This window comes from Oncorhynchus nerka, linkage group LG9b (genome assembly GCF_034236695.1).
Source record: "Oncorhynchus nerka isolate Pitt River linkage group LG9b, Oner_Uvic_2.0, whole genome shotgun sequence".
In the NCBI taxonomy this organism is placed as follows: Eukaryota; Metazoa; Chordata; class Actinopteri; order Salmoniformes; family Salmonidae; genus Oncorhynchus; species Oncorhynchus nerka.
The window spans coordinates 37,428,598-37,436,377 of record NC_088424.1 but is presented as its reverse complement, the minus strand read 5'-3'; the positions used below and the strand labels follow the sequence as shown (position 1 = coordinate 37,436,377).

Here is a 7,780-nt window from a genome sequence, read left to right as displayed (position 1 = left end):
CCTGTACGCTCTCATTGGCTGGCCCTCGCTTCATACTCGTCGCCAAATCCACTGGCTCCAGGTCATCTTCAAGTCTTTGCTAGGTAAAGCCCTGCCTTATCTCAGCTCACTGGTCACCATAGCAGCACCCACCCGTAGCACGTGCTCCAGCAGGTATATTTCACTAGTCACCCACAAAGCCAATTCCTCCTTTGGCCGCCTTTCCTTCCAGTTCTCTACTGCCAATGACTGGAACGAATTGCATAAATACTGAAGCTGGAGACTCATATCTCCCTCACTAACTTTAAGCACCAGCTGTCAGAGCAGCTCACAGATCACTGCACCTGTACATAGCCCATCCATAAATAGCGCATCCAACTATCTCATCCCCATACTGTATTTATTTATTTATTTAGCTCCTTTGCACCCCAGTATCTCTACTTGCACATTCATCTTCTGCACATCTATCACTCCAGTGTTTAATTGCTATATTGTAATTACTTTGCCATTATGACCTATTTATTGCCTTACCTGCCTTATCTTACCTCATTTGCACACACTGTAGACTTTTTCTACTGTATTATTGACTGTATGTTTGTTTATTCCATGTGTAACTCTGTGTTGTTGTATGTGTCAAACTGCTTTGCTTTATCTTGGCCAGGTCGCAGTTGTAAATGAGAACTTGTTCTCAACTAGCCTACCTGGTTAAATAAAGGTGAAATGAAATAAAAGGAAACAAGGTGAACATCTCATTGTGGGTCTGTGAAGCCACACGTGTGGTGGGCTCTGGGTTCTCGTGAAGCCTGGATCAGATGTACAGTACCAGTTAAACGTTTGGACACACCTACTCATTTCTACATTGTAAAATAATAGTGAAGACATCAAAACTATGAAATAACACATATGGCATCATGTAGTAACCAAAAAAAGTGTTAAACAAGTCAACCGCTGTGCCTTTGTGCGACGGAGTAGGTGAACGGAGGATATCTTTATGTGTGTGGTACCCACCATGAAGCATGGAGGAAGAGGTGTGATGGTGTGAGGGTGTTTTACTGGTGACACTGTCAGCGATTTATTTAGAATTCAAGGCCCACTTAACCATCATGGCTACCACAACATTCTGCAGCAATACACCATCCCATCTGGTTTGCGCTTAGTGGAACTATCATTTATTTTTTAACAGGACAATGACCCAAAACACAACTCCAGGTTGTATACTTTGACGAATCTAAAATATATTTTGTTGTTTAACACATTTCTACATGATTCCATATGTGTTATTTCATAGTTTTGATGTGTTCACTATTCTTCTACAATGTTGAAAATAGTTTAAAAAAAGAAAAACCATTGAATGAGTAGGTGTGTCCAATCCTCTGACTGGTACTGCAGTTCAACTCAATACCTTTTTTTATTTGTTATTATCTTGAAACACACATACACACTATATGAGCCATAGACACATGCTGTGTTTGTTTATTTTACCACCAAAAGACTCATTTCACCAGGACCAGGTGCCGAGTCCTGAGTCTGTATCACATGTCATTGCCTCTACAAACCAAAGGGAAAAACCAGGCTCTCTCGTTCTCCTTTTTTTAACACACACACACACTATACTATACACACTTCATGTCGGACCCAGCTGTTAGTTAGGCTACTTAGTGCCCGACCCCACCTCAACTGATGAAGCTTTGGTTCATTCAGGCAATTAATTATGGACTACTTCCCGCTGTGGAGGGTACACTACAATCATCCAAACTTCTAACTCCTTTGACTACTGATGGACACAAATAATACTGACAGGGGTCTTGGGTTTAAGCCAACGGCCAACACCATTAGTGGGTTTATCATCGTGGGCTTATAGTGACTTAAATCTCAATGATACAAATGGGGTCAGAATATAGCCTTTGAAAAAGGTTGTGATGACACACTTCAAAGAACAAATATTAAAATGTAAATATTGTCAGTCACAAAAGTCTCATCCTCATCCCAAATAGAGGATGATAGCCCAGAATATTCTATATTAATTAATAACTCATCACAGTAATAGAACTGTTAAACACCTTTCCCTGTGATATGTACTCCTTGGCACATAAAAAAATAGTCAATTTAAGTGGTCTCCCCTTTTTCTCCCTCTCTGTTGCTCGCTCTCTACCTCCCTCCCTCCCTCCCTCCTGTTCTTTATAACACATGGTATACAGTATGTTGCTGGCCATATAGTTTCCCTACCCCCCACGCTATACAGTCTTACTGTGGTCCCTGGTCTTGTCCACTAATTCTTCACCTCTCAGAGTCTACTAAGTCATAAGCTAGGGCTACTAGGCATGGTTAGTCCTCTCTCTGTGTGTCAGGTCAAGATTTGGTTGCAGAAAGGAAAAATACTGTGTTCTTTTCTCTGCTGATGCATACGACTCCTGAGCTCACAAGCTGTTTCCACAAAGGGTCGATGTAAAAGCCAAATGCTGCTGCAGTCTGTACTTTTAAAACCTTCAACCACACTTTCACGCCACCGAGGTGGAGCCATTTGTCGAGCGCTGTTTTCTGTGACACACACGCACACACATGCTCTCTCTCACACACACACATGCACACACATGCTCTCTCTCACACACACACACACACATGCTCTCTCTCACACACACACACACACACATGCTCTCTCTCACACACACACGCACGCGCACACACACGCAGGCACATGCTCTCTCTCACACACACACACACGCACGCGCACACACACACACGCACACACATGCTCTCTCTCTCACACACACACACACACACGCACGCTCACACACACACACACACGCACGCACACACACACACAAGAAAAACAGCAATCCTAACCCTGATCTCCCTCCTCAAATAATTTTGTGCAAAAGAAAATAAGAATACCGGTAGGCTAGATTATGATTGTTAATTAAATGTTTACAATCTGTATCCATGTAATCTTATATCATAGATGTTATGTCCCTACCTCCACAATAATATTTCACTAAAGGATAGGATAGGTTTGTACAGCAAATTAGGCCTATAATAGATTAAATTACTTAGGAACTACTAATCTGAACACCAACATTACCTAAGGTTTATGTTTTTTTTTTTTTTTTTTTTTTACAGAATTCTTCGAATGAATTGTATAAGCCTCGTGGAAAAATATATATGTGTTGCTTGTTGTTGTACCTAATATGAGGATGTATATTTTGCAATAGTTTTCAAGTTGAATAATAGACTTCATCAATAACTGCATCATCCATTTATGCACCGTTGTTGCTGTTAAAAACATTAATCAAACGCTGTCCTTGGCAGATACTTGATGGGGTAACATTGGAGGCAGGCCCACCGAATACAGTCGATATATATTTGGACCTTCTTGCTGTCAATCAGATTGTTGTGGCATACCATTGGCTGTGCGTCTGCGGTAGCCTATTATCATTCCATCTCGCACTGTTTCTGGTCTGTCACTCTTCAGTTTTCCGAGGTCTCCTTCCGCAAATCAACGTAGTTCTCATGGCTTGCGATAAAAAATCTGACATTTTAATGCATCGACAATTACACTGATGCTGTACTATATTTGAGTTGATTTCCATATAAAATTGTTACAGGATTGTTATCAAAAATGTGTGTCTGGTTGTAGGGCGTTTGAAATAGGACACCGCTGGTCATTTAACGTTCTCGTACGCCGCGGAGGGATACTCTTTTGGAACCGACAATGTGGAGGCTGTTAAAATGTCTACTCGGAAGATGAAATGGTTACAATTGTAGCAACTAAAATAATCGCATGATATATCACAAGAGGTATGAATCTATTTGCAAACATTGTTTCATTTTCGTGACGTGGACTGTATAACGAACCAAGGGTTTGGTAGAACACACGAAATCGTCGTTCGGTCTTCGTCTACAGTCCGGAGTACGGAGAGGGAATCTATCCCCAACTTTATGTTTTTCTCTCTACTCCAGGCGTTCATTTTTTCCCGTTGGATGCCACATAATTGAATACAGGTTACTGAAAGGTAAATATACCTAATCACACGCCGTACATTTGTGAGTTATATTACGGTTTTGCAGGGGCATTGAGCAACTTTAGCAAATAATTTTGAGTTGTGTGAGTAGCACGGGCGGAGAAAGCGGGGTCTTGAGTTTTGTCCGGCCTGGGCAACGGGAGCGAGCGTGCAGCAGTTAGGCAGTACTTGCAGCCTTGTGGGAAAATACTTCTTTGTTCACTTTACGCAACATTGTAAAGTTTAAAAGTAACCTAACATGCCCGTTCGAACGGCAACATTCTCGCAGTGATACTATTGCATTGTCTGTATTAATATTTTATTGAATAACAAGCCACAATTTTTTTTTGAAGGTTCAAAACTTTTGTTAAATATTTAGAGAAACTTCGTGGTGCAGAGGAAAGTTGCGCCCAGAAATGCACGCTTGTCTCAAATGTATGGGTCAAATAGGTTGTTTGGTGTTATGTGTATTATGAAGTAAATGTTCAAATTTCTCTCAATTCCCAATTATGTGCTCAATATTTTCCACTGTTTATTTCACATTTGGCAGGACCCCCCCCCCCCGTGCTGAACCCCTTGAACCTAAAAAAAAAAGACATGTGAAAATATTTTACGCACGGTTCTGAAATTCTTACTTCGATTTTTCACCATAGATCCGTTGAATTTGATACCCAAAGAGAGCGACGCTTACTCCTTTGTTCTAGCCTTCATCACAAACTTTGCCAGGGCCTGACTCTTTGTTTTAAGTGTATTCGAAGCTACTTAACAACCGGTTTCTCACCCATCTAAAAAGCACGAATTTGACGAAATAGTCTGTGTTGACATAACGCGTTCGTTGTTATGGTAAAACCTGCACTCTGGGGATTCCGTCACAACCCGCAAAAACTATTTACATTCTCCGAAGTAGAGGGCCAGAAGATTTGGGAATGGGACATCCAGAGAAATGTCAGGCAACTGTTAATTCTGTTGCAACTTGACTTCCTGAACCCATCAACGAGATCATAATACATTAATCTTCAATAGAAATGCATGCTTCAGTGTGCTCCATATACTATAGTAATGTCCCTTAAAAGCATAATGATTGTTATTCTAAGGGACAGATCGACATTTACTGGAAGGGAAGGGCTGGTCCAGCTCAAGGTGTCATACATTTTGTTGTTGTTGCCCCTCCCAATGTAAAACATATTTTCACATTACTGTCCCTTTTGTACGGTGAAATTGACCCCCCAAATAAACATCAACTCAAAATAATGTTTACAACCAAAATGTACAATTACTAGTGAACCTGTGTTTATAAAGGTGGGTATGGACTTTGTGTGGCGCAGTCGCTGCCACACAGGGCTACGGGCCAGAAGGTTGGGGGTTCACAGGCGAGCTCACTCTCTCTGCTAGTTTCATTACACTACGATCAGAGCAGGCTGTAGAAAATGATCAGCTATGAGGATTTCACATTTTTTGATGTTATATTTCTAATGATGTTTTCCTCCAACAGGTTTCTGTGCCAATGCACCACACAACCAATAAACAAAGCATACAGACATCGGGCGCATCAATATTATGGTTTGGTTTTTCAACATCCCAATAAATAGATTGTCATTCTCGACAAACAGAAAATACATACATCCCTACCTTGTATTCTTACTCAGTATAGAAGACTTGGCTTGACAAGCTCTGAATGTCATTAAACGTGTTGGAGTTTTGTAACCAATATCTCTTTCTATTCATCAATTGGCCACTGCACAGTTTGGATTGATTTCAAAGCGGGATTGCACAATAAGTCACACTTATTTTAATTGTGGTCCCAATTTTTTTTTTTTACATGAATACAATTACAGAGATGAATAAAACATTATGCTCAACCTCCAGATGAGTATGAGGGGGGAGTTGAAGTACAATTCCTACAAGCTTGTTTGTTTGGTAGCTTATTGTTTAGGTGCTTGTGGCTGCTGGTGAACCATGATGTGCAGCATCATCAACGTGACACTGGACCAGCACACTTCCTAAGTTTCCATCCAATTGGCGACAGATTCTTCATAAAAACAATGTGCCGTTATAGGAAATTTGGCACCAGACAGCAAGACGGGGAATATTTTAATTTACTGGACATTTGAAAAATTTACCAGACATCCGTATGCTTTCAGTTCTGACCTGGCACAGCCAGCACCATCAATAAACAAGGGATATTGACCAAATGAGCCACATTAATGTGTCCTTAAACGCCTATAACACATTTCCAAAAACACTATTACTTTTATTTCAATATGTAGCATTTGATTTATAGCCTACTTTCCTAAAACAATAATTGTCCACTTCACCTTTCGGCTTCAGAGATTTGAGTAGTAAATGTATCGGGGAATTGCATGCGTGGGCTTAGGTGTCCGCTGTATTATGAGCTGGAGAGTGAATGTAAACCAGGGAAAAAACGCACTGCCCTCCCCTATTTTGGACCACCTCTCCCCCCACTACATTTCGATCTGTCCCTAGAAGGGTACTTATACCCTATTTGTGATAACATTGCCAACAGTTAAACATTTTCTAAGGAGCCCAAACTGAGTTTTGTATGTGGCCCCTCATGTTCTTTGCACCTCACTGTGTGTTGACCCTTGGCCATGAGTTGCTGCCTGCCTGAGGGAAGGCACACATTGCTCACTCATTCTTGCTCTATTGATATGTCTGAAATCTATCAATCCATTCACACACAACCAGAACCCAGTGCTTGTCAACGCCTGAGCTGTTCATAACTTCGATGATGGTGTAGGTTGATTATGGAACACAGATTTGGTAGCCTAAACCTTAAGTTACTACAGGGTGAATCCTCACCAAACCAGGACAAAAGAAGAGCAGTGGCCATTAGGACTCTAATAGTAAATATGATACTTCTAACATTTAACTAAATGGGGACAGTAGTTTTTTTTTAAATTAAATAAAAAACAGTTGGCCGCATCCTGATGTCCACTACAGAGGACATGTATTAACAAGCTCTTATTTAATATACAAATATTACACTGCTCTGAAAACTCAACAAACTGTTCCTAAGATATTTACTTATGAGAAACAATTTCAATATCAAACTCACAAAAAATATAATTACACAATTATACACATTTACATCAAATGTGCCAATTGTGATGGTAGCCATTTTGAAAACAAATAATATGGTTCTTATCAGGGTGACACCCCAACACGTTATATTGTAGTCCTCTGTAGCTCAGGTGATAGAGCATGACGTTTGTAACATCAGGATAGTGGGTTCGATCCCCAGGACTACCCATAGGCTAAATAAAAATGAATGCATGACTAAGTCACTTTGGATAAAAGTCTCTGCTAAATGGTGTTTATTATTATATTAAAAGCTCAGAATGTCATCTCAAAGGTACAGCAGAACCTAACGCAGCGGCATGTATGGCCTTAGAGTTACGGACCAAAAACACATGTACCATAAGAGATGACACAAATGAATGGCAGGGTCTCGGAAGGTTGTTACATTTTGACCTTTCCCAGGTCTCTAAGACTCCATAATGGTTCCTCTATAAGTGCTACAAGGCACAAGTTGGTGTCGTATGAAGATTTTCTACACTTGCTCTGAAATATGAGTTGTATATTGATTTCAAGAATTTTCTTACATTCATTTATGAATATGGACAAATATGCATATAGAAAAAAATAGTTTCTTTATTTGGTATATTTTCCTAATATATTGTTGAACATAATATACTCTACTACAGGCATATCAAAGTTCCAGAGTGAGGTCTCTGCCAGTTTTCAAGTAACTGCCCATTTTATACAGAGAAATTGGCATAGTA

The 7,780-nt window shown here is 40.2% G+C and overlaps 1 protein-coding gene across 1 annotated transcript in view; it reads left to right on the top strand.

Moving 5' to 3' along the window:
* Positions 1 to 3,493: 3,493 nt before the first annotated feature.
* Positions 3,494 to 7,780, top strand: part of tcf3a (transcription factor 3a) — a 41,193-nt gene continuing 36,906 nt past the window's right edge. Inside the window, 2 exon segments of the mRNA XM_029643203.2 lie at positions 3,494 to 3,774; positions 3,937 to 3,989. The gene's annotated coding sequence lies outside the window, so the exon portion shown is untranslated.